General features: G+C 38.4%; 1 protein-coding gene across 2 annotated transcripts in view; it reads right to left on the bottom strand.

Moving 5' to 3' along the window:
* The window catches only part of UBE2E2 (ubiquitin conjugating enzyme E2 E2), a 218,475-nt gene that overhangs the window by 98,481 nt on the left and 92,484 nt on the right, over positions 1–27,510 (bottom strand). The gene's annotated exons all lie outside the window — the stretch shown is intronic.

The raw sequence follows: 27,510 nt of genomic DNA, 5'->3' as shown, positions 1-27,510 counted from the left end.
TCGGCACCTGGCCTGATGGCCCCAGACGGGTCCCTATCTCCAAGGGGAAAACGGATCCTAGGCCAGGAGCTGGCGGGGCTCATAGAGAGAGCTTTAAACTAGGCAAGAAGGGGGACGGGGCTCAAAGAAGGCTTGTTGGAGCAGTGCCGGGGGAAACAATGGCTAGGCTGAGGAAGAAGGCGATGGCCCAGCTGAAGTGCATCTACACTAATGCACGCAGCATGGGTAACAAACAGGAGGAGCTGGAAGCCATTGTGCAGCAGGAAGGCTATGACTTGGTTGCCATCACGGAGACGTGGTGGGACCGCTCCCACGACTGGAGTGCTGCAATGCCTGGCTATCGGCTCTTCAGGAGGGACAGGCAGCACAGAAGGGGTGGTGGCGCGGCTCTCTACATTAGAGAATCTTTTGATGTTGTGGAACTCCAGGCTGGGAATGATAAGGTTGAATCCCTGTGGGTTAGGATCCGCGGGAAGGCCGGCAAGGCTAGCGTCCTGGTCGGGGTCTGTTATAGACCGCCGAACCAGGATGAGGAGATGGATGAGGAGTTTTATAGGCAACTGACAGAAGTTGCAAAATCGTCGGCGCTTGTCCTCGTGGGGGACTTCAACTTCCCGGATATATCCTGGAAACACAACACGGCACAGAGAAAGCAGTCTAGGAGGTTTCTGGAGAGTGTGGGAGATAGCTTCCTGATGCAGCTGGTCAGTGAACCTACCAGGGGTGGTGCCCTGCTAGACCTTCTCTTCACAAACAGAGAAGGACTGGTGGGAGATGTGGTGGTCGGAAACCATCTTGGACAGAGTGACCACGAAATGGTAGAGTTCTCTATTGTTGGCGAGGCCAGGAAGGGGACCAGTAAAACTGCTGTATTGGACTTCTGGAGGGCTGACTTTGAGCTGCTCAGGACGCTGGTTGGCCGAGTCCCTTGGGAGGCGGTTCTGAAGGGCAGAGGAGTCCAGGAAGGCTGGGCGCTCCTCAAGAAGGAAATCTTAACGGCACAGGAGCGGTCCGTCCCCACGTGCCCAAAGACGAGCCGGCGTGGAAGAAGACCGGCCTGGCTCAACAGAGAGTTGCGGCTTGTGCTTAGCAGGAAAAAGAGGGTTTATAATCTTTGGAAAAAAGGGCAGGCCACTGAGGAGGACTACAAGGATGTAGCGAGGCTGTGCAGGGAGAAAATTAGAAAGGCCAAAGCTCATCTGGAGCTCAACCTGGCTACTGCCATTAAAGACAACAAAAAATCCTTTTACAAATATATCAATGCGAAACAGAGGACTAAGGAGAATCTCCATCCTTTACTGGATGCGAGGGGAAACCTCGTTACTAAGGATGAGGAAAAGGCTGAGGTGCTTAATGCCGCCTTTGCCTCAGTCTTTAGCGGCAATACCGGTTGTTCTCTGGATACCCAGTGCCCTGAGCTGGCGGAAGGGGATGGGGAGCAGGATGTGGCCTTCGCTATTCATGAGGAAATGGTTGGCGACCTGCTAAGGAGCTTGGATGTGCGCAAGTCGATGGGGCCCGATGGGATGCACCCGAGGGTACTGAAAGAACTGGCAGAGGAGCTGGCCGAGCCGCTTTCCATCATTTATCGGCAGTCCTGGCTATCAGGGGAGGTCCCAGTTGACTGGCGGCTAGCCAATGTGACACCCATCTATAAGAAGGGCCGGAGGGCAGACCCGGGGAACTATAGGCCTGTCAGTTTGACCTCAGTGCCAGGAAAGCTCATGGAGCAGATTATCTTGAGGGTCATCACGCGACACTTGCAGGGCAAGTAGGCGATCAGGCCCAGTCAGCATGGGTTTATGAAAGGCAGGTCCTGCTTGACGAACCTGATCTCCTTCTATGACAAAGTGATGCGCTTGGTGGATGAGGGAAGGGCTGTGGATGTGGTTTACCTTGACCTCAGTAAGGCTTTTGACACCGTTCCCCACAACATTCTCCTCAAGAAACTGGCTGCGCGGGGCTTGGACTGGCGTACGCTTCGCTGGGTTAGAAACTGGCTGGATAGCCGGGCCCACAGAGTTGTGGTGAATGGAGTCAAATCTGGTTGGAGGCTGGTCACAAGTGGTGTCCCCCAGGGCTCGGTACTGGGGCCGGTCCTCTTTAATATCTTTATCGATGATCTGGATGAGGGCGTCCAGTGCACCCTCAGTAAGTTTGCAGATGACACCAAGCTAAGTGCGTGTGTCGATCTGCTCGAGGGCAGGAAGGCTCTGCAGGAGGATCTGGACAGGCTGGAGCGATGGGCTGAGGTCAACTGTATGAAGTTCAACAAGGCCAAGTGCTGGGTCCTGCACCTGGGGCGCAACAACCCCAAGCAGAGTTACAGGCTGGGAGATGAGTGGTTGGAAAGCTGCCTGGCCGAGAAGGACCTGGGAGTATTGGTTGATAGTCGGCTGAATATGAGCCAGCAGTGTGCTCAGGTGGCCAAGAAGGCCAACAGCATCCTGGCCTGTATAAGAAGCAGTGTGGCCAGCAGGTCTAGGGAAGTGATTGTCCCCCTGTACTCGGCTCTGGTGAGGCCGCACCTCGAGTACTGTGTTCAGTTTTGGGCCCCTCGCTACAGGAAGGACATGGAGGTGCTCGAGCGAGTCCAGAGAAGGGCGACCAAGCTGGTGAGGGGTCTGGAGAACAAGTCTTACGAGGAGCGGCTGAGGGAGCTGGGCTTGTTCAGCCTGGAGAAGAGGAGGCTCAGGGGCGACCTTATTGCTCTCTACAGTTACCTTAAAGGAGGCTGTAGTGAGGTGGGGATTGGTCTGTTCTCCCACGTGCCTGGTGACAGGACGAGGGGGAATGGGCGAAAGTTGCGACAGGGGAGTTTTAGGTTGGATGTTAGGAAGTACTTCTTTACCGAAAGGGTTATTAAGCATTGGAACGGGCTGCCCAGGGAAGTGGTGGAGTCACCATCCCTGGAGGTCTTTAAAAGACGTTTAGATGTAGAGCTTAGCGATATGGTTTAGTGGAGTGCTTAGTGTTAGGTCGGAGGTTGGACTCGATGATCTTGAGGTCTCTTCCAACCTAGAAATCTGTGTCTGTGTCTGTGTCTACAGACTCTACACACCAAACAGTTTGGGAGGAAGCTCACAGTTCCCAAAGCCTGGCCCAGACGATCAAAAGGTGAAGATCTTAACATCTGGCTGAGGGTAGGAGAGAAGTTAATTTCAGTTTCCATTCTCTTCAAGCTGGCTAATACGTCAAGCTGAGTTTTCAACACAGTAATTGATCTTTTGATTAAAACAAAGTGTTCCAGATTTCCAGATTAAAATGAAAAAAGAGAGAATATTTTTTTAAAGTTTGGAATTCCCCAAGCAGACAAATAATTTCTTTCTAACGATGTTCAACTTGAAAAATAAAATAAACCTTCATATTAAATTGACTTTATCATTTTTATTTTATTTAAACATCTGAGGTAAATTTAACAGGTTGCCTCTGCTGCAGGAACATTCAAAACCAACTACTTATATTTCTGCATACTAAACTCTCTTTGTTTAGTGTTTGTAAATGGCATAGAGAAAACTCAAGCTGACTGTATGTTAGGGCAATTTCACACCATCTTTTTATCAATTTTACAGTGGGTCAATTTAACGGCAGGTGAGCAAGTAACACCCAAAATGAAAAAATCCACTGGTTATGAAATAACCATCGTCTTTCATCTTTTCCTTTATAATATGCCTGTGTGCATACACAGAAAGTGTTACTCTGTGATTTGAGTAATGACTGCAAGACAGTGGTGTCAAAACAGTCACTGCCTAAAACAAAATAGTATCTAATTTTCCTTCAAATAAAACAAACAAGAGTTGCATGAAATGAACTGTCCTACGCTGTAGATGGGAACATGATGGGAAAAAACAAGCATTTAAAAATCTTTAAAGATATCTTAAGAGGACAAAATAGAATCAAGTTGGCATACAAATAAAATTAGAGTGCTAGACTAATCACTAGAAACACAGCTGGAACAGCAAGGACAACAAAGATCTGGGTCTCTTCCATTCTTCCTAAAATAATCCTTTCCATGCTTTTTTTAACCTAAGCTCCCATGCTTTATGACAGGTGCCTTACCACTACTCAGAGGGAAACCAATTCAATACAAGGTCCTCCAACTTCTCTAGGGTCACACAACCAACCAGTTTAAGAAAAGAGAAATCCACCCCATGTCTCCTTGCCTATTCCTGTACTCCCAAGTGTGTGCCACTCCACCCCACCTGTTGACATACATTTCAGATGGCTTACACTAGTGTCAGGGCAGCTAGAATGAACCCTTATGCTGCTACAGAAAGGGTGTTTCGTAGTCAAGGACACACTTGAGGAATCAAAGACAATGTAAGTAACACAGAAAACAACAAAATAAATCCTAAATAAGGGGCTAGATCAGGTTCTGCTACTGGAATTTTTGATCCTTGTTGGACTCCTTTCTCACTGGTTATTTCAGAGTAAATGGAACTCGATCAAAGTCCACATTAAATTCCCACGCTTACCAAAGTCAGGGAAACAAAGAGACAAGAAGAAAATGATCTCTGTTTTAATACTGTAGTATTCAAACAGCATAGCAAATGCACGGGAATTGGCCCTACATTTCCAGGCTTACTCAGGCTGGCAGAATGGAGAGATTCAAACTGGGGATCAAAGGGATGATTTCATCTGAGATGTGACAAAACGCAGAGTGGTGCACCTGCTGAAAGAAATTGTTCTGACTTGTGTGTGTTGCTTGCTTTTTTATTTTGTTTTGTTTTAGAAAGTGAAGCTCTCATTCAAATAGAGGTTTTCTTTATATATATATATATATATATATAAGGGATAACTGTGATAAGAGAGGTATTTCCACTTTCTAGATGTAACTAAGATCTCTGGGTTTGGTTTATTTGGCTGCTTTATTCTAACCTTCAAATGACTCCTGCAGCCTTTTCTTCACAGTCTGAATACAAGAAATGGAAAGCTTCCCAAATAAGAATAAACTGTAGTCAGATGAAACTGGAAATTTGGAGCTCAAATTCCTCAGACTGTAAATGGCACGAAAACACAACTCCCTTATCCCTGGAGACTCATTTGTGTAGCTACAAATCATAGGAAAAATCTTCAAAGATGAAATATGAAAAATGGTAACGGAAAATAATTGCTTAACACATGCATACCTGAGCAATAATGCTAAGATTACATTTATAACCAGAGTAAATGCTTGGTTTTGAGGAAAAGAGATCCTCTCAAAAGACATATAAATATAATTACAGCTCCTTTGAAATGAATCTTGTGCAAGTCCTTAGAAAACATCACACACAACTAAACAATTTCTGCAGCTTGTATACAGTAGAGTCTGAAAGCCCACTGGTGCATGCTGCTTCAAAATAGCACGTTTGTGTCTTCATGAATTCCTTTTAAAAGTCTATTCCTCTTGGAGAATGCTCCTCTCTTTACTTTGTTTTCTTTTCACACAAATAAACTCTAGTAGAGAGAGGAAAAGGTGTGTGGATGCCTTTGGAGTATGTGAATACTACCTATCCATAAAGCTGGTAAAACTTCAATAATAAATGACCATACATATGTGAAAAAATCTGCATTACTTTACACTGGCTGCGCAAATGCATCTTCGTGACCCATCTTTCACTATAAACTGTTGCACTTTTGTTAGTTTTAGTTAACACCAAGCAGGACTCCCTGGAGTGCCACAAACACCAGTTATAACTGCAGCCAGAGAGTTGAATCTATTTCCGTATGTGTACAACAGTGTACACTGATAACAAACAAAGTTAGATCCAGAAGATTTCTCATATACTTCAATGGAGAAGGGTGACCTCAGTGTGGGAATTAATGCCATTCCATCCTTATTGTATGCTCTTCTTGTGGGGTTATTTCTTTGCTTAGTGCTGTCTGACTGGCTGGAAGACACACGCACTTGTGTAATCCTCCTCCACCTTTTGCCATCTTCTCTGATTTCTATGCAGACAACTGCATAGTTGTTGATTTTTGGCAAAAATGACAAGAATTTGTTTCTAAGTTACATAAAGGTCTAAAAATACATTTTACTGGTTGCTTCAAGTCAGCCGGTAATTCACAGAATAAATGGTGTGAGATGTGCTGTGGAGTGTCTGGCAAAGAAGAGTAGTAGCACCTCAGAAATGCAGAGGATAGCTGCAATATTTAAAATTTTAAAGTATTTTCTGGGATTCTCAGTCTCTTCTTCCATTATGCAACATTTTCATGAAGTTGCAAGTATTTTCTCAGTTCTTAAAGAACAACTATGTTGCATATGTGCACCGAAGCACATATTTCTATTGTACAAATACGCAAAAATCTCTGACATATGAAGCTGGTTTCATTTTACTAGTGTAAATGATTTTTAAGAAGATCAAAATCACAAAACTACCTGCTCCCAGAGCTGCTTTCCTGAAGTACAAAGAATGGAAATGTGAGTACAAAGCATCAATTTTTTTGGAAAATAAAATTGAATAAATAGATCAACAGAGAGAAAAGATTCAAAAATCAGCTTGAAGCATGAGTGAATAGAATAAGTGGCTGGGTCAAAAAGATCTTCCAGGAGTTAAGTTCTTTAATGTGACATTTTTAGCCTTTGAAAAGAAGTTGACATAACAGTATGGAATGTAGCTCTTACATAAAGTAGTAATATTGATACTGATACTCTTCAGAATTAATAGTATCTTTTAACGTATATTGCATTCATGGCCAAGACCTCTGTAGGGAGAAGTAATCGGTTGCCATCAGCAAAAGTTTAAAACTCACAAATGAGTTGCCAAGACTCTAAAAAAATAATAATAAAAAAGAAATGTTTCGTATCTTTGAACTGCACTTTTGCAGAGCTTTTCTCAAGATCTGTTTGCAGGGCTTCAGCTAGGCCCAGGCAAGAGGAAAAACCCAATGAATTACACACTATAAACATTCTTAAAGTGATTGGGTTTGCTGTGAGTAACACATAGGTTAGTAGCAGTGTAACAATGACTTGCGAAGTGAGAAATAAACAGGGATTAAGATCCTCTTGTACACAGGCCACAAAAGGCTGGCCTGGGCAGGATTCAGACTCAAAGATCAAAGGCTGGATAGGCCATTAGCAGTGCTTTGTGGCATCCAGCCTATTACAAACACTAACCCAGAGGAGAATCAGTGCTTTCTGAAAAGACACTGTTCTCTAACACAGCCGAACTCTCCTGACGCGTAGGCAGGATCTGCTTCTTTTTCTGCACTTGGACAAAATCTCCCACTTACTTCTTTCAACCTGGCACGTACTCATGAAGAAACCATTCCCATTATCAAATACAGTTAATAAAATGAAAAAGTAAAGCACGGACTAAGCATTAAATACAAAGCAAGCCATTTAAAGTAAAATATTCAAAAGTCTAAAACCAATCCTCCAGTTGTTCTAAGCTCCTCACAGTAACTCCCATTTCCCTCCTTCATGTGACTACCCAGAGTATTTGAATCTGACAGTTCCCATCTAAAACACATGCTTTATTCTCTGCAGATCTGGGGAGAAACCAAGCCTTGATTACATGTTCAGAGGTAGCATTTCTTGTCCCTGTGTCTGTGGTGTCATGATCTATGCTGGCATAGCCGCTTGATATAGCTATAGGATGAAGTGACACAGTTATAAAACAAGAAGCAATAATAATGGTAATAATAACCTGAAAGGCTAACTGAATATACAGAGGCTGGAACTGCTGTTGAAAAAAGACCTGAGCAAGTAGAGTCTTTGTGAGAGGATGTCTGCAACACTTACTTGTGCACCAGCAGGTAAAAGACACGTTCCAGGTGTACACAACTATTTGTAAGACAGTAGCAAACAAAGGTACCTGATGTATTGGGTTGTAAACCAGATGATTTTGTGTATGACCCCATTACTAGCTTCTATTACACTGATTTATTATCTACCTTTGCCTACCAAAGCATCCTTGCACTTCTTTTCAGAGGGCAAAGACGGAGATATGAGAAAATGCCCACAAAGCAGGACCCAAAATAATGATTTCATCCTAATTTAATTTCATGGAGAAGTGGAATCTCATTGATTTGGGATTACAGTTAAAATCAGAAGGATCTCTGACTTCTTATAAATTACATGGGCAACTTTGCTGAATTTGGACTCAAATCTCCATGAGCTGATACATATGTTATGTGACAAATACATTTTACAACTGACATATTATTTAAAACACACCCAGTATAAATATAGCTAGGTATTTCAGTAAAACTTAAATAACAACCACAGAGCACCAGAAAAATGCTGTAAAATAGCCATAAGGTCCTGATTCAAATAACCAAGAAATTAGGGATTGAGGCTTGTAACTGTCATAAAATCCCCTGAACACATGTGACTTCCAGGGAATTTCAGGGAATTAAAGATGGTTCTAGGCTATGCTTTGAATGTGCGGTATCTATCACTGTGAAGAAGGTTATTAGCAATATTTAAAAGTAATCGTCATGTGAACATGTTGGTGTTTTTAGTCACAGAACATTATATAAGCGAAAACAACCAAGGGCAAATTTGATGTTTTAATTTATGAAACAGCAACTGGAAATCCTGCTTTGCTGCCGCACCTGACCTTGATACGCTCACAGCGTCTCATTGCAAAACTGCTGAATATTAATTTTTAAACACATCATCCTTCAAACACTGTTTTAAGCATCCCCTACTACAGGAACAGATGAAGCAAAGTGCCTACAAGCTGGAGCGCATGTAATACACACAATGTGGTTAGCAAACAGGCTTCTGTAAAACCACAAAGGCCAACTAAGTCTCTGATTAGGTCAAGTGAAATCAGTACTGTTACACCAGGATCAAATTTGAATCTAGCCTCCCAAGTTTTGGGCTTCTCTAGCCACTTAAACACAGATGTCCTGAAAAATTTCTTACCCTTCCTACAAAAATATCAGGCAAAACAAAGCCTGACCTTGGAGAAAAGTTGTAGAAGGGGAACAAAGCGGCAATTAACCCTGAAGAATTGCACTTCCATTTTCTATCCTCCCACTGCTGACTTTGTCACTCCTTTAATAACAGGAAGATTTTCAAGATTTCTAGTCCATTAAACAACACCTTGCGGACACCTAGAAGCAGACAGGAGAAGACATTTTGAAGCTAGGTTTTGTTCAGGAAGGAAAAAATAGAAAATGCTGCACATAACTGCCCAGAGAAGAAGACCTTGTCAGACTAAAGGATAAACTGAAGCTTTTAAAAGTATTTTAGGAAGCTTCTGTACCTTTAAAAGATTCAGGCTTTGGAGTCCTTTTCTTAACTGTGACTACTTTCTGCAGCTTCCACTTTTTTATCATGGGCAGATCAAACACACTATTTAAAATATCTGAAAAATACTATCTGATACATTTAATCTAATAAATGAAGATATACTGAATTTTATAATTAAAATATTACTTTACTGATTCAATGCGTAATGTGAGGTATCTATAGATACCAAGTTTTACATTCAAATCTACAAGAATTCATTGGTAACAATGCTGTCCATTTTCATGGCTTTATTTTACATATTTAAATCAGCTTTCCACATTGTAAATTACATTCTTAGGGGACAACGTTTTACATTTCATCAGATTAGTGCTCTGCCAATTGAATGTGTTCACTAAGAGCAGTAGTTTTCATAACAACCAACCAGCTCTCTGAATCCTCTTTTGGATGTTAAAAATACATTATTTCAGTTCCTAAGATCTTTGCTATTATTCTCTCCAGACATAGCTTTGCTCGTAATATTAGCTATCAGAAGATTAATGTAATGTGTTAAATGTCTAATAAAATGTTTTAATGTTTTTTATTTATTTCAGAATATCTACTTTCTTTCATTATCGACGTAGTACCGTGACAAAGACTCTAAGAGTAATTATCTGAATTGTCATGAATTTGTGATGAAAAATTAAGTTAGATCTGTATTCAGGTTATAATTTGACTCCACAGAATATTCTTCCTGAGCTCCCCTTTATGGAGAAGATAATGAATAAATAGAAATTCCTCTGAGAATATACAGTTTCTAGTCTCTGAAATGGGAGAGAGAAGAACAGGAATTCTTCTCCAACCTTGAATAAATTCACACACACCCAATAAATAAATAAATAAGTAAATAAAAGAAAGATAGGCAGTCCTGATATGCCCAACTTCCTTTTCCTCCTCCAGTCGATGACTGATTATTTATAGAAACACAAACAGCACATGAGGAAACACAAAGAGTACCCCTTCCTAGAATATGCCACAGGGCACAGTGTTTCCCCAGACACCTTCATAGGAAACGGAAAGTGTTGATTCAAATCTATTCAGGCCATAAAGGAAACTAAGCAAGGTTTTCCTGCATCTGGATGCATTTCTCCTTCTTAAGGGGTAAAAATAAAACCAGTTCTTCTTCTCACTCTTTTGTGCATGCCTTCTTTTTTTGCTGTTGTTGGTTTTTCTTACACTTTCATTAGGACAATTTTAAAAATACTTGATTTATTTTTATTTTTTTATTTTTTTTTTAAGAAGAATGAAAGGAAACCAAAGGAAAACTGAAAGAATCTGAAAAGTTTATTTCAAAGATCCTCTGTCTCTGCCATCTCAAACTCTCTTCTCCCACTGATATTTTGGTTCAGGTGTGAAATTAAAGCAACCCAACAGGATTTACCACTGTACTAAATTTCACATTAAACACACCTGAATGGTTGCATTCCCTAGCATGTCAGAGTAGAGCACAAACACTACAAGCTTCATGTGAAGGCTCGGGGTCCTAGAGTTCAAGATTGAAACTCTATTTTTCCTTTAAATAAGCAAATATGCTTTATACCCTCAATTAAAAGAAAACTGTATTTAATACAGTTCCATTTTCACAAATCTATAAAAAGTCCAGGACAAAAGCTTTCTCAGTGTTAATCCGAAGCTCTAGGGAATCCCACCAGGAGCAGAAGCAGGGGGGCGAACACATGCCAAGGGATTAAATCAAAAAAAAAACCTTACCACCTATAATTGGAGTTACATTTTAACTACTAAGTTAGCATCCAAAAGGTTTCTTTTGTAGCTATAACTGCTTCAGGAAATCTGCATTTTCCAAGGAGAGCAGGCTGTTGCTCTATCAGAGGCAAAGACATCGCTTGCTACTGCCCCTGCCTTCTCCATCAAGAATCTCACAGCAGCTCTTGTATGATTAACAGAGCCATGAAGCAATGACTAGTCTTAAGACTGCCTTAATTAACCCTGATTCCCCTCACTGCTTCTTTTACCTTTGTGTTCCAGGATCTAAGAAAGCACTTCCAATCCCCTTCCACACCTTCAGAAGCCTCTTCAAAAGGTGGCAGCTGGTAGTGTCACTCTCCTCAAATTAATCTAAGTAGCTTCATGGGGATATCCGTCGCTCTAGCTTGTGACATCAATGGTCTCATTACCGCAGGACTGAAATTCCCACAGCAAAGAGCAGTTTTAGGAGGAACAACTCTCAGCCTCTGCAGCATCCCTCTCTGTTGCAAGGACACAAAATTATGTGTGAATTATCTTCCCCCTCCTCAATCTCTGAGAAAGTTGCTCAAATAGGAAAGAGCTCACAGTCGTCTTCCCCCTCTCTTTATCAAAGCACAAGAGCGTAGGGCACATTTTTTTTTGCTCCTTGTCCACAGTTGAATGGAGAAAAAGTATCAGTTGGATCTACAGAGCTCAAACCCACTACAGACAGCAGGAACACTGCTGTTTTGCTCAACACCAGACAACCACAAACTGACAGATTAATATTCAGACAATATTCATCCCGTGAAACCACAGACCAAGGGGCACTTATCTAATATGTCATTCCCTGCATCAATAAATATCAGAAGTTAGACATCTCCACGAGAGGCACATTTTTTTTTTTCATGAAAAGATTCATGTTATTCATTCAGTCACACATTTCTTCAACTTGTTAAATTCTCTGAGGTGCTTACACAGATGCATACAAACACGCCATTTATATATCAACAAAGGACTAAAACAATTACGGAGTGTTTTAAATGGTATAGCACATATTGTATTATGCAAGTGAGGAGCACTAAATCAATCTCATTGTTCTCCTAGTTGAATATAAATGTAATATCTGTAATCCAACCAGTCATATCTCAGGCAGATATTGCAATTACTTACTTTGTCTATGTTGCTCTTCACTACGGTATAGCAGAATGGTATCACATACAGCAAATGGCATTGTATAGGCATTTATAAACACCAGCCTTGGAATATGTACATATGGTACGGTTTGGGGAACCATTCTTAGCATAAACTGCAGGACATGTATGGGAAGATCACCTGCCTGATTATCCCAAGGGAGAAGGAGCTGGCATACTGACAGATCATTAGATGTGACGTACTCATCACAATTATGGCTGTGAAGAAAATGAGGGAAGAGGAACTGTCACAGGAGATGCTATAGGAAGAACTCAATAATGCAGTATCATACACAGGCAAAAGGAAACAAACAAACAAACAAACAAAAACAAACAAACAAAAAAGAGCCACCAGTGTTCAAAGAATCCTAATTAAGATGAAAAATCAAGTGCTTGAAAGTTCAGGAATGTCAGATTTATGGGTGGTTGTCTGTGCACTTGTATTTTCTACACATCGTGCAGTCATCTTCTACACTACATAAAGATAATCTAGCTGTCTCGCCATTTTATTTACACAAATACACAGACGATTTCTCTGTAGTACTTCTTTGTTCACATTTCCAGTGTACAGTTATCAGTTACACAGAATTTATTCTGCATTTACTACTAATTGACACAAACATCTCATATTCACCAACTTAATGATAATCTAAGGACTTTAAGAGGTAAGGACAGGAAAGAAACAAATGTAAAAATACATGCACAATCTGACAAACATTTCTCACTTTCTTTCTCCTTTCCTCTCTCAAGTGGATTGGAACTGAAGTAGAGTAAGGATTTACTAAAGACACTCACTGTTCTGCTAAGATGAATCATTTCACCTCACTCTCAAACCTAATTAGCAATATGTTAGCGGGTGGAGAGAACAGATAACAGGCATCTAATCTGCCAAACGCTGCATCCACAGAGGCCCATTTATCTAACCTGCATGGTGTTTGGTGAAAATCTGGACAGATTGCTATGCTCTTAGAGAAGAACGCCTTTGTATCAGACGTGACCTTGCAATTTTTGAAACACCAGGTTTAAGTTTCAAGTACTGAATATTTGGGTATAAAATACTGAGCTCAAAAGTAACATGAATTGATTCACAGAGGTGCATACTGTATTAGAAAGAAATTACTTCCTGGGTCACTTAGGAGCCATTAGTATCATTACCTGACAAAGGTGACTAATATCTTCTAAAAATACTGGGTTTATAGTTTGGGATTCATTTTATTTGATGTTTTAGCTAATGACCTTGGAATGAAAATAAAGATGCACTAATGCAGTTGTTGAGGATACAAGTCAGGAGCTAGAGGAGGATTTGAATGTCCTGTGGGGGGAATGCATGATCTCAAAGACCCCAGAAACAGAACTGGGTTGAATGTAATAGTCCAAAGGGCACATGGGATTAATAACAAGAATTTCTGATATATACTGGGAGCTCATTAGTTGGAAATAGCAGCCTATTTTAGTCAGTCACAGGATGACTATGAGCCATTTAATTGAATCTGACCATGAAAAGGGCAAGGCAAGGTATTTTGATAAAGAAGGGGGAGTATTCATACCATTGTGTAGCCTGTAGTGAGACCTCATCTGAAGTACTGTGTATAATTCCAGTTATACAAGTTCAAAAAAAAAGATGAATTTAAATCTGAACAGGTGCCAAATAAGATTATTACAGAGATCAAATATAAACGTATCGTATGGGAGGAGACTGAAGGAACTTTTTTTTTTTTTTTAATGCTGAAAAATGAAGGCCAAGAAGAAAGATGATTGCTTGCAGCAAATGTACTGGGGAGAAAAGAGTTGTTAAATCTAAGAGAGAAAGTTGGTGTTAGAACAAACAGGTAGAAACTAGACATGAATAAATCAAGGATGGAAATTTAATGAAGGATTGCAATTTTCATTACAGGAATGGGGTCCTACAACAATCTTCCTAAAGGAGAGATTAGGGAATGAGAATCTAATAGGTGAACCTGATCAGCCTATGGAAAAGACTGTATAATATTGCATGCCACAGCAGAGGAATGGATTTGGTGACCTTTAAAGTTCCTTCAAATCCAATGTTTATATTGGCTTTGGTGAAAGCCCTCATGTCCTTAAATGGCTGTTTGCAGATACCTGCACCACAGCCACCACAGTCTGCACAGTGATTAAACTTATTTTAAAAAGCCTTTTTTTTTAAAATTCTGATCTGTATTTATACTTCAATTATCCACTTGTCATACCTCAATTAGGCACAAGTGCTCAGTCATATTTTTAGTAACCACAGCAGCATTACAGTCATGCAGTTCAAGATCAGATTTGGTGTCACAAACTATCTAAGTCTAAAGGGTGCAAGTTGGAAATGCTCTGAATCCAGTGGGCATGCCTGGCTTTCAAATCTGACTCCTTGTTGAAAGCAGCCAGTCCACCTCAGGAAAAAATAACATCCTAAAAGATAAGTCATCTTACCTTGTAAAAGTGAGGATGCTAATAGGACAATGACCTCTGGGTATTTATTCTCTGTTTAAATAATTGTGTCTTACAAAACAAAGCCTCTAAATAAATAGAGAAAAAAGAATCTATCCCAACAAAATACATGACAAACAATAATTCCATTTGAGGTCATTATTATCAACTCTCCTCCTGTTTAACCAGTTACAGCAGGTGCACTTACATGCTGTCATAATCCAAGCTACATTATCTACATAGAACAAAAATTTGATAAATACTAATTTCTAGTTTTATTCCTTTTTGTCTCACTCACTACCACAGTTTTTTGTGATTTTCTATGTTTTCCCTATGTGAAAGTTCTTCCAGATAAAATAGGATATCTCAAGATAGAAATAATTTCTCACAATTCTTAAATGGAGTTATCAGATACGTAGGAGTCATAATATGGGAGGGAGAAGAAGTTTCACAACCTCCTGTACTATTAAGATTTCTAAATGAGCATTTCCATAATGTTGACTGAATCTTTTAACTATTTAAAAATGTGAGCAGTTAATATATTAATGTTGAAAAGGCATCAGCTAGTCAATGCTGAAATTCAGAGACCATTAGAGAACTACCTCCCCATGTAGAGGAAGATTCATGGCAGCCTAAGTAATTTCTCAAGACACATGGCTCTACTAAAGAGTTGTTCAAACTGTTGTGCTGTCTGTACAACATTTATATAAACACAATGGGGAAGATAAGCACTCAATAATTTAGTTCAACAACAATATAATTCCTTCTAAAATAGCCCATTGGAAATGCTCTGATTTTAACTCTACATAAAGAGCTTGTCACTCCATTATTAAGGCCAGCCAGAATAAAGTAAATAATGACACAAAAGCTAGAGTTCTTAATATTAATCCAAATGTAAATTTTCAGCAAAATTATTCTCTACTCAAAGAGTAATTCCTCTTCATTAGAAGAGACCTCATTTTTTGTACAGAGCAAAACACTTTGATTCCTGTTCTAAGTATAAAGTAAAGCTATTCAGTCAAAGCCAGTCAGTACCACTAGAATGCATATTCATTTCCTGCAGCTTCAGAACAAGCCTTGAAGGCATATTTGGAGCTTTATCTAAACCAGAACTACTATACAGAGCCTGTGACTCTCTTGTTCAGAAGGTTAATGTGTTTTCATTCATCAGAACACATTACAAACATTTTAAAATGCTAAATAACTTAACAACTGTTAAATAAATACAAAAAAAGTATAGCTTAATAATACAAAATTTGTTGAGAGACCAAGCCTTCAAACACTATCTGAACCAAGGGCATATGCCTCTTAAAAAAAGAGAGACATATCAAATCAATTAATTCTTGTATATAATCCTGTGCCCAATACATATATGTATATTTATAAAAAAAATCTGTATATATGGTGAAATTTCATAATGCACAGAGGGATGTGTAGGTGGCTGTGATTCTGAAGAAACGGGTTTACTTTTAAGCAACGATATCAAATTGTTAAACTGGAAAATTTTCAATTAGATTTCTTAGATTTGCTCAGCTAAGAGAAGTATGGGATCATGTCAAATACATGTCCATCTAGAAATAAACAGTGAAGCAACAATAGCAGAGGTTCACTGTAAACTCCAACTTGCTTTGCAATTGCAAGGTCAAGTGCTATCCCTATGATCATTACAATTTTGCCAAACTGTCTTGGCAACTTACTAATAAAGACATATAACACAGTCACTTGTCACAGTGATTGATGAAAATACTAATGATACTCTGTTTACTTAAAAAAATACCACTCTGGTTCTTCAGGCAAATTGAGTTTCATGAAACTGAGTTATCACAATGCAATTTTACAGTTTACATTAAAAGATACCTTCAGACTTTAAGAATACCAAAAAGCCAAGTTATTATATGAACAGTGAATACAAAGAAAACTTTTCCTGTCCGGATATGTCTTACACCTTCCAAAAACTTTGTCACAATAATCTCTTGTCTTGTCAGATGTTCTTCATGACTTCGCTTCACTTCAGTGCAATACCATCAGCATCTCCCTACTCTTCCTCAACCTGCCCAGCATATACCTATCAGATTTTTATCATTTTTTTTACAAATATTTCTGGGCACAGATGTATGGGCACAGATTGGCTAGAAACCGAATGGGGGCCAAATGAAGATGAATTTCTCAAGTTAATGCTGCGGACTTTCTCTAAGTGGGTGCGAAGTGGCAAAGAAAAGCTAATCAGCAGATCTGCTCCACTGTTGAAACTTGTACAACAAACTAATGAACAAATGACAGACAGAAAAGCTGTGTACATCTCATTTCATGAGAAAAGCAGACTACTATTTTACAGTTGTCCAGACCAACTCAAAGAAGCAGAAGAATTTCTAAGAATAGTGTGCTGTATTTATTTCTCCATTTGCGGTCAAAATTACTTACCCCTGATAACTTAATTTACATTTATTTCTTATCTATGCTTGATTTTTTCTCCTCATGCCTGAACCCTTTCCCCCCTGTTTTAATTTTAAGACACAGCAGGGTTCCTGTTCTGTTTTTAATAGCTTTCACTGACAAAAGAACACATGCCCACAACACAATAGTGAAAAAATGGTAAGCAGAAAGCCAGCAAACCAAAGCAAACCAGCACCCAAACACACACACATCAGCTGGAGAATTCCCTCAGACTTCAGCTGCTGCTACTTTTATCTTTGGCAGCTTTCTCTTCCCCTGAAAAGCTCCAACCTCATTTAAAACCTGGCTGAGGATGCTCAGCAGTAATTCCACTTTCTGTTAGTTTTAAGTGGCTAATAACTGGATGTTTCTATACTGATGCCTGGAATTGCTGCAGTGTCCTGAGGCATGACTTTTGATTTACTTGAGGAACTAGTCCTGTAAAAGTCAATTTCAAGTCCCTGATACCTCATATGAATTAGGGAAGCAAAGGGATATTCCCCCACTATACCATAAGGAAAAAAAAAAAAAAAAAAAAAAGGCCCCTAAAAGAGATAATAGGACAGCTGCACTTCAGAAGAGAGGTTTTTTTCTATGGAGGAAGATTTCACTGACTCCTCAAGAAACTTTAAGACCCATCCTTGTGTTTATGCAGGATAGCATAGCTACAGGAGACCAAATAGTCTAATTTCTGTATTCTGCCAGGAGGTTACTACATGGCACAAAGAGACAGGAATTTTATATCACAGTATTACAGACTGAGAAAAAAAAAACAAACATGTTTCTACACCAAATGCGTATATTCCACCAACAAATCTACATTGTCTACATTAGCCATTTCTCAGTCATCTATTATAAAAGCACAAATTTAGATTAACTTGAAACACCTGCACTTGAAATTCCCTGTCAGCAGCAAGCTGATAACATAAGATAAAAAGGAGTCTTTTGTGTTAATAAACAACGTAATGAGACTGATACAATGTGTGGCTATTGTCCTTTCAAGTTGCTTTGAGAACATCTCCATAAATTAAATGCTCGTTTTTTCATTATCAACTGAGGTTATGATGTGCTGTATTTTATTAGTTCGCCACTCTCATTCAAATAGTAGCTATCTAACATGATCCTTGTAATTAGTACCTTATGTACATTCTCGAACCAAATTCTTCCTCTGGGATTTAAAGAAAACCCAGGGTCTCATTTGAGTCTCTCTTGTAATTCAGCTACACACTACACTTTTACAGCTATGCAAATTAGCTTCAAGGAAAACTGTAACATACAGCAAAGGAAGAGATCTGAAAATTAAAATCCCGCAGAAGAGAAAATATTTAAAATTTCCTTTACATTTTTTCTTTTGTTTAGCTAATCCCTAAAGGCATTAGGACAGCATGTTCCATCATGAAAGTCCCTGTAGAATCATGTACTATTGAGCATAACTACAAATGTGATGCTTTGAGCAGCCAGATAATGTTTTTTAATTGGCTCATCATTGCAGCTTCAGCCCAAAAGCACAAAAATGAATTTAGAACCAATATTAACAGGTGATAATTAAATTATGGGGTCTGCATGCTTAATATATTGGAATAAGGCAGATGAGGCAACTAAGACCATTAACTTTAATAATGGAAATCAGTATCTACCTTAAGTAGTATTTTATAGCACATTAGCAATGGTTGATTAGTGTTAAATCATAAAGTAAATTTTGTTTTTGTACTAATGCATTTTTCGCTACTACTCCGTACCTGTATATTTAGTGTGCACACTAAACCGAAGATACTCATTTAAATCATTGATCAGAACCCACAAATAAAACAGCTAATTAATTCATTGTGATGATTTCAGTACTTTAGTTGTTACTTGAGCAATTTATTTATTACCCCTTAATATTAAAGCATAAATAGACTGAACAATGAATACAATAGAAAACTGTATATATTGAATTAAATAATACTAGTAAAACTATTCATCATTAAGTCAGCAAGCCCATAACCGACACTTCCCATTCTCATGTGATGAAGCAGAACTACCTGGATGCACTGTTCTTACCACTGTAAGAAATGATGCCATGTACAGATTAATCCTGCACTTCCTCAGAGCAACAAAAACAAACTTTGCTGATGTCTCAGCATCACCCTAACTTGACAAAAGAAAGTGCTGCTTTGCTCTTTTTTCCTATTTTCTTCTCTATGCCTTTAAACCTAAGGAATGAGATAGGCTTTGAATTTTCCTCCCTTCTCTCTATATGGTCACTCCACTATGTACCTTTTCCTCTACTCTCTTCTCCATTCGATATACCTTATCTAATGCAATACTATCTCCTTGATCTTGCAAACTCTGTATCATCTCCTATTCTGGGTCTCTCCTGACTGCTGTCTCCAAATTAAAGCTTTCATTCTGCTTGCCTTTCTGCTGCCTACCTACACTCTTTTGTCATTTCTGCACTCTATCCTGTCAACTCTTTATTTCCCTTTACAGCAGAGTGCTCTGGTTCCTTTTTCCACTTCTGTGTCTGCCTCTTCAGCTTGAGCTCAGTAATCAGATTCCCCTATTTCCACTCTTACTTACAGTGTGTGAGCTATTGAGTGTTTTAGGAAACTTAGTTTTTCTGTGAGACTTCTTTCAATTTGTGAAGTGCCTTGTTTTTGATTTTCTCTTCCTTCTTGAGTTTAGTTTTGATCAGCACTTGTATCTTCCAAGCTACTAGGATTTTCCACTTTCAGACTCCTTCTCAAATAACTTTCTTCAAAAGCTAGCCATTCATTCTCTGTTACTTTCTTTTTCTGCCTTTTAACTATTCCTAGCAACTTTCATCTGGATAGACACATATGAATTCCCTTCCTTCCTATAAACAAAACAAAACAAAACAAAACAACAACAACAAAAAAAACCACAAACAAACAAACAAACAAAAACACCATTAAAATGGGCCATGAATATAGAGTGAAGCAGCCATAACGTTACTACAAAGCTACCTGTTCCTACCCGTGAATCCAGGAACATACCTAAATTAGGGAATGGAGGAGAAATATGGAGGTGTATCCACTTGTTTAGGCAGGTAGGTATGAATCCAGAGGCTTACGTACCTAACTCTTTGAATGAAAGCTTCTATTAGGTTTGAAGGATTGAAATAATCTGTGGACCACGAACCACCAGGCCTTCAGGGAATATATTCCATACCTCTTTTCAAAGGTACATGGTTTATTAATACATACTCTTAATCTCCTAAGTACTGAAGTCAGACTTTATGTAAAATGCAGAAACTGGAGGTAAGGAGGTGGAAATAGCACTTCAGAATAAGAAAATCAAAATCTTGAAGCAATTATCTATAAGTCCAGTGCGATCCGTACAAGTTTCTTATGACATCATTTCTACCCTATTCTTATTAATGTGAAATTCCAATTGAGTGTCGTTAGGCAATTGCACTCAAAGATTAGAGCAAAGATTAAACAACTGAACTAAAGAAATAATGATTCATCAAAAAACAATAACTCATTTCAAATTGTAAGTCAAATTTTATATCAAAACAACATTAAATTGTTCCAACACCTGTGATATTCACAGAAAACAAAGTAAAACAAATACTTAATATGCTTGATGCAGCTGAGAGGAAGGCTAAAGATAGAACAGAACTTGCAGGAAAATTAAGTTTGTCAATTCTATAACAAAAGTCAGATACACATATATGAGTGTAATACACTCATGTGGCTATAAATTGTTACACTTGTCCTAATGAATTGTATGGCTAAGGTTTTACTATATATGAATCTGGTGATATTCCCTTATTTTAAGGGAGATCATCCCAAGGGAGTGTTCATAATACCTCTATTTTGTGCCATCGTTTATCATATTTATAACATATTTTGCAGACAATCTGTTTTAGATCTGTGTTAGAGAGTTTTACTTTTTTATTGTTATTTCTTAAATATCTACACATAAAGCCACTTGATTTTATTATCATGAGTTCAACTTTATAGGCCTTAAAGGGAGAATAAAATGATAATGAATATATTTCAATAACCTGTGAAAATTATTAAAATATATTCCCTATAAGTCATGGTACTACAGTTTTAACATCCAATAACTCAGAACCTACCAGGAATTGAAAAGAATGTCTTGCCATACCTGCAAACAGAATTTGCAGCTCTATAGATCAGGCTTTTAATGGTTCACGAAAGATTGGCTCTTAGACCTCTCAGTAAGACAAAGTAAGGCAAAAGCATTTTAGATTTGTTTTGGAAAATGCATATGGTGCAGGAGAAAAGAAATATTTCCCGGAGAGCTATTTTTCTTTATTTTACAGCATGATACTTCCAGATAACACTGAGTCCAAATCAAAATGACTAGTGAGGAGAGTGAAGGTGAGGCAGTCAAACATGCATCATAAATGAAATTTATCTCACGGTTCCAGTCTGTCACAAAAATCGCACTGTCAAACAAAGCAATGTGGGCACAAAGCACTACATATTTCTTGTGCCAAGGACCCTTTAAAAACACTGCAATTGCCCATACTGAGGTGCCATTTTCATCCTGTGTGCAGAGAAACACAGCAGAGAAAATTCATTCTAAAACGTATTTATATGTCTTTCAAAAAGAACCAGCAAAAGCTTGGCAACAACGTTCATTAAAGATTCTCCACTACTGCTGAAGAATTTCTTTTAAACTTCCAGCAGCAGGATTAAAAGGTCTTTCAATGAAACTACTCTGTAATCATAGTACCATTCATACGCAGAGCATCTTACATGCTACTGTGGTCTTTTGTGACCCGGTAAGAAATAACAGCATTACAGGGCCAGTAATACTTATGTGAAGTGACAGCAACACAGAATTCACTGAATTCTACTGCAGTTCTCATTGATTTTGACAGCAGTGTCATCTATGCTACTGTAAGAGAGACATTGTTCCAAGAGAGATGTTGTTCCAAGTTGTTCCATGGATTTTAAAATTATCTTATATTCTTACTTTGCAGAAATCTTAAACACAAAAACAATACTCAACCCAGCATTGCCAACTTGAAGCACTCAAATAGAAGTGATAAAATTGTAAGATTTGCTCAGGATTCCATTTATTTAACTTCATTATTAACTTTTAAGAGCACACTCTTTTGGCTTTCTCTACAACCATGAGAATTAGATATCTTACTCTTCTTAATCAAAGGCTGAGTCTTCAATGGGTCTACATATTTTCTAAAGCACTGTGCATGTGCACACACAGAGTAAAATACACTCCTAATAAAACTGAAAGTTTTGTCAACGTTGTGTATCCATGCCTACGTTTTCTCCAGAGGGAAAAGGTATAATGAAACTAAATACTAGTACAGCTTAAAAAAACGAGTTTTAAAAAATGTTAAGGAGTTGTTGCAAACAAGACTTAGTCATTCACAAATTAAGTATCAAATAATGTGGAGTGAAACCTTGTCACTTCTGAAGTCTAGCAAACTGCTTCCTATCAAACACGGCAGAAACAGAATCTCAGATGTTCACAAATTCATCTAATTAAATACATCCATTGGACTTGCTGTTCAGCAAATATGTTTTTAATTCAGAGGCAGCGCTGGTGGAACGCCACACTAAGAATTCAATTCTTCTTTCAGTTATGCATGGAGCTCACAAAAACTGAAGGAGTCCAAGGAGACTCCTGTTTGTTTGCACAGAAGTACTGGTTACTGGAGGCAACATTTGGCCATTCATGAAAGCAGAACCTGGGACCTTTCATTTGCCTTTTGAGGGTACAAGGAATGATACTACTCAGTTCCAAAAGCCCTTTACTTTTGAGCAGAGAGATCCCAAACCCACTGCACAGCCCTGGGGGCAGTGAACACCAGATCAAACCAAACTTAGCAGGGAAGAGTGAGCAGCTACAAGGATATGAGAGGAGCAGAGAGGAGTTGAAGAATACATTTAGATAAATGTTCACAGATAAAGTATTACAGAAGGCATTCAGTGCTACACATCTCAACGGCTTTTGTTGAATCAGTGGAACTTGCTGTACACAGCAAATTATTTTCTATGTGCAGCCTTTTACTTCAGCTATTAATAATCGGAGACTCATATTCCTCTTCTATTATTACCTAATATTACTATTATTGATTTATATAGCACTGCCAGAAAGAAAATTTAACAGACGGGGCTGATTTCAATTAAAAAAACTTTATTAAAATGACAGTATATAATTATAAAGTAAAATTGAAGTTTTAATTTTAAAGAATTAAACAAATGGAAAATGAAGAATATTTATGAAAAATGGAGAGTGCAGTTAACACAAAAAAAACCTTTACAAATCATTACACTCATAAGTTTAGAAATGGAGAATCCCTGGCAGCAAAATGTGTGAAGACAGAATGTTTATTTATTAGTGTTATTTTTAAAAGGATGTTCCAAGTCAAACTCGACAGCTTGTTTACAGTGGGGTCCTGCCCAAGGGTGGCTTAAAAGATATTAAACAGGCATACAACCAGAATATCATGTTACTGTACAAGATACAAGTTTGCCTGTGGCTTGATTTTACCGTGACTGCTTTAGGAATTCCTTATTTATTTTTCAGGAAGCACTAATCTGCTCTAGCTTCCCGTCCCTCCAAAAAGAAAAAGAAATGCAAGAAAAACTTCATGTTTTCTATATGTATCTATACATAGATAGATTTATATATATCTATGAATGAACTAACATATATTCTTACATATAAAAAATATGTACTTATACATGAATGAACCAATGGGCTGACACACAGAATCTATGCCAAGTGTTGCTTTTATTTCCAGGCATCGGTTTTCGTTACAGAAAATTAGCTGTCATAATTTTAAGGAAAAACAATAAAACTTTTGCAGACCTTTCCTAATTTTCAAAATAAATCTTGGAAGGATGACGGCTTCATTATAGAATAGTAACTGTGCTAGTCCTTCCCACCAGACAGGTTTGGAAGGGGAACAGCTTTGAGAAGGGGTGAATTTTCAGCATGCAGCACTCTTCGTAACATTACATAGGTGAGAGTTACTACAGAAATACCATAGATCTCTTCTTTCTAAGGTTAGTAATATCAGGTTGGAAATTGAGTATGCTCATGGTAAATTTCCATTCAAAATTTGACAATGTTATTTTATTTTAGAAAAGTTTGTCTTCAACGAATATTTAAGTCGTCATAAAATCTTTGTCCTACCTTGAAAAAAACCAAGTATTCATAAGGAGTATTCATAAGGTATTCAAAAGCTATTCTAATATTGTTAAGATTCTCAATAGGAAAAAGAAGTCTGACTTTGTAGAAGGTATCTCCCTGGCCTCAGGACCTCCAATCTAAACTGGCCTGAACTTTAAATTCAGTTAATGTAGATGATGATATTTAACGCGTCAAGTAAATTCTGTACGCTCATATGGCGCATAGCACCATGACGTTCAAAATGGTGCTGGTCTACAGAAGTGAAGAAGCAGAAAAGAAATCATACATCTGGACTTTTAAACCACCATGCTAAGATTTCCTCTTTTACTACTGCATATGCCTACAGAAATACTGGATGGATGCATAACAGAAATCCCTATAGGGCTTGAAAATAAAATTCATATACGAAGCCATTATTGGAGTAGATGATATTAAGAGATATGCAGTAATGAATGCTTTGTACATAAGAACTACACTGAAACTTGTCAGACAAAATTTTGCCCTAAATTACTTTTTAATCAGCATCACTGAAGTAAATAGGAATACACAGGTGTAACTCAGGCGTGATATAGCCCCTTGTAGCTATGTTTGGGTTTTCCATTTGAAGCAGAATCTAATTTGCAATATTAAAATAGCATTATCAGTCATTCCTGAAACATAAGAATAAATTCACCCCCCCGAACAATAATAATGTTTACTAAAGAATGTGACAGCCAAGCTTAAAAAACAAGTTCTGCATTCTCGATAAATTTTTTAATGTGGTAATTTCTACTTTGACAATAACAAAGAGCTTTCCTGAATTACCATTTAATGTTGGTATTTAGATGTAGCAATCTTTTACACCGCACTGGAAGTTTACATCAAAAACATGGCTTGACATGCCTCCATTTCAATGGTATGCTGGCATAAGTTCTCACTTTTCCCTGCCTTTTTGCTGCTGCCTCCAGTTTGCCAGTGCAGGGAACTGATCTAGCTCAAAAATAACCTTATTAAATACATATACTTATATACATATATACATAAATATATTTTTCTTTTTTCTGTAACTTGGCTCAGCTCTCTGATCTGGTTCACTGCATGGCTGCACAAATACTTCTACCAACACAACCAAGAAGCTACAAGGGCTGTATAAGCCTGAACTGCAGCCAAAAGCAATTACATGTCAAACTATGGTCTACGTTTGAGCAGACAATTTTAATGTACTAGATGTGAAGGATGTTGAGATGTCTGTAAATGTTATGATTACATAGCTGGCTGATAGCATTGATTTATGCTGTCTACTATCAGAAGATTGTAAGGGGTTAATTCAAGTGCATTATTTAAAAGGGTTGGGCACATCAGCTTCATATGGGCTCATTTAAGAAAGCAGATGTCACTGAGTTTTGAAGTTTTACAACTGTAGATATTTCATACATATGATCTTTTCAAGTCTGGCTGAGTTCTAATAGAGACCATGTCAGATGAACCCCAGTAGCAAGAAGTTGCACAAAGACCTTGAGAATGACTAAAAATCAAAAAACCTGCAGAGACAATGCTAGGAGTCTGACAATGAACAGGGTAGTGCTGGAGAAGAATGACACCTCTCCTATTGACACCTCTCCTATTTTTTTTTTCCTGATCACAATTCCAAACTGCTCTCTTAAATCATTCATGACAGAGGAGCCATGGTAGAAAAGTTGTCTCCAACTCAACGAAGGCTCATGAGCAAGCTCATGCCCTTCAACCAGCTACTAAAAAATCCACACAAAGGGACTTGCTTACTTGCTTAATGTTGTCACCTAACATCCCTCTGTCACTCACTTCTCTGACACCAAACCCCTATCTGGAAACACAGAACACAAATGGAATTACTTGCCCATCCCAATGCTCGTTCCTCACTAATTCTGCTGCCGTGCACCTACTGTTGAGACTAAATTGCATTATGGAGGAGGAGTTTCATAAAGGATAACTTTACAATACAGAGACAAGTTTCCCATTTCAATTAGTGGTTAAGGACCTCAAAAAGGCATTTATGAGGTAGACAGCTCTTTGAAATTGCTTTTTGGATGCATCCCCCTCTCCATTTGTTCTAGAGAAAGACCATAGGATAGCCTACCCAAGGAAGGTTATCTATTACGAAGCAAGAGTAGTCAGAAGTCCCAACAGCTTTGCAGTCACAGTTAGACCTTACAAGAAAATAATCTTAGAGCCCAAACTAGGAGCAAAATTATCACCAGCTCCTTCCCTTTGAAATAGAGAACAGTGTCCTCTTTGTAGAGAGAACAATGTATGGCTGATCTGTGACTCATAGGATGCCGAGCAAGTCTATATAGGTGCATGTGCAATGAACTAAGGGTGTGAAACTGCAGAGCAGTAGCATGTAAAGTGTCAGGAAATTTGCAGACTCACAGCTTAAACTACCATGCACCAAGGTGCCCTGGGCAGCAAAGCCGTCTGAATCTAACACAACATGGACCTGCTGCAGGGCATGCTGCCTCTCCAACACCGCCTACTCTGGAAATATAATACAGCACTTTAGCACTATCTGCTCGGGTCACAGCTGACGGTTTTAGAGTCTAGATATTGTTAACTACAATTGCTATGTTGGCACTGTATGACAGAAATGGATCTGAACATATTTTTTTCCTTTTTATAAATTCTATCAGTAGTGTGCTTTTGAAAGATGGTATTTCCTTAATCTAAAATGATCACAGGTAGTACATCTCTGTTAGTTTCAAATGTGAGAGCCAAGATTCATGACACCATGGTTTAATGCTGCTCTTATCAGAAACCTGCAGAGATTAGAAACTGTAAGAAATGCGTTGATGGACGTTTTCAGGCTTTCTGGATTAGTTTGGAATTAACCACCAGTGGCTTCCTTTCTTTGACAACTCTTTTATAATTGGGCACAGATGGATGAAAATACACTACAAACACAGTGAGATTTTCTTTAATCATTAATTTTCACTTAATTTGCCAGATGGCTTTGGTTTCTAGTGTAAACTTTATTTGCTGTTGTGTCATTTGCAGGGTAATTTTTTTGGTTAAAAAATATTGTGCATCTCCTGAAAACCTTACTTTATGATTGTCTCTGGCCTCTTTCTAAAATCCAGAGGAGATGAATTTGTGCCTTCTATTATCTTACTGTTACATTCTTATAAGTATTCCAGTTTTCCCTCTAAGAAACTGAAGACTTTTATATTGCCAATAAAGTTTTTATATTGAAATTTAAGATCTGATATGGCATATTCCTAAGCTCACATACAAAATGTGACTTTAAATGTTGTCTTATTCTTAAAAGTGCATATGCCATTCCTAACGGTACATGTGTGTTGTTCATGAACATGGGTTATTTGCATTTACACGGTTACACAGCTGTGCTAGGTACTCTTCTCTGCCCTGCCTAACTATAATTGTTAA

The sequence above is a fragment of the Cygnus olor genome, chromosome 2, assembly GCF_009769625.2.
Source record: "Cygnus olor isolate bCygOlo1 chromosome 2, bCygOlo1.pri.v2, whole genome shotgun sequence".
NCBI classification, from domain to species: Eukaryota; Metazoa; Chordata; class Aves; order Anseriformes; family Anatidae; genus Cygnus; species Cygnus olor.
The sequence above is the reverse complement of the archived record's forward strand: the minus strand, read 5'-3'. Positions and strand labels throughout refer to the sequence as shown.